This window comes from Octopus bimaculoides, chromosome 6 (assembly GCF_001194135.2).
Source record: "Octopus bimaculoides isolate UCB-OBI-ISO-001 chromosome 6, ASM119413v2, whole genome shotgun sequence".
NCBI lineage: Eukaryota > Metazoa > Mollusca > Cephalopoda > Octopoda > Octopodidae > Octopus > Octopus bimaculoides.
In genome coordinates, this window is record NC_068986.1 from 27,959,765 (window position 1) to 27,960,522 (window position 758).

The window sequence follows — 758 nt, forward strand, 5'->3', positions numbered from 1 at the left end:
ATGTATATGTGTATGTTAGATAGCTTAATGCTTTGTGTATCGTTGATCTTGCTTGAAGTGAATATTTCTTCTGAAGGATAGTGATAGAAATCCAAAATGATAGTTTGAAACAAATGACACAGAAGAAAAACATTTGGTATGTGCAAAACACAGACATACATGTGGTTTGTGTGTATGTACCTGTCTGTCTGTCTCTCTCTCTACATCATCATCATCGTTTAACGTCCACCTTCCATGCAAGGATCGGTTGGACGATTTGACTGAGGACTGGCGAACCAGATGGCTGCACCAGGCTCCAATCTGATCTGGCAGAGTTTCTACAGCTGGATGCCCTTCCTAACGCCAACCACTCCGAGAGTGTAGTGGGGGCTTTTACATGCCTCCAGCACAAAGGCCAGTCAGGCAGTAATGGCAGCGGCCAAGCTCAAAATGGTGTCTTTTACTTGCCACCTGCACAGGAGCCAGTCCAGCGGCACTAGCAACGACCTCGCTCGAATATTGTTTTGTGTGGTGGGTCTTATTCTTTGTAAGCCTAGTACTTATTCTATCAGTCTCTTTTACCAAACTGCTAAGTTACAGGGACGTAAATACACCAACATCGGTTGTCAAGAAATGGTGGAGGGACAAACATAAACACACAATGCATCCATATATATATATATATGTATATATATATATGTATGTATATATATATATATATATATACATTTCCACTCGTACGGTATTCCACAACTTTACTTTATTATACATATATGTAT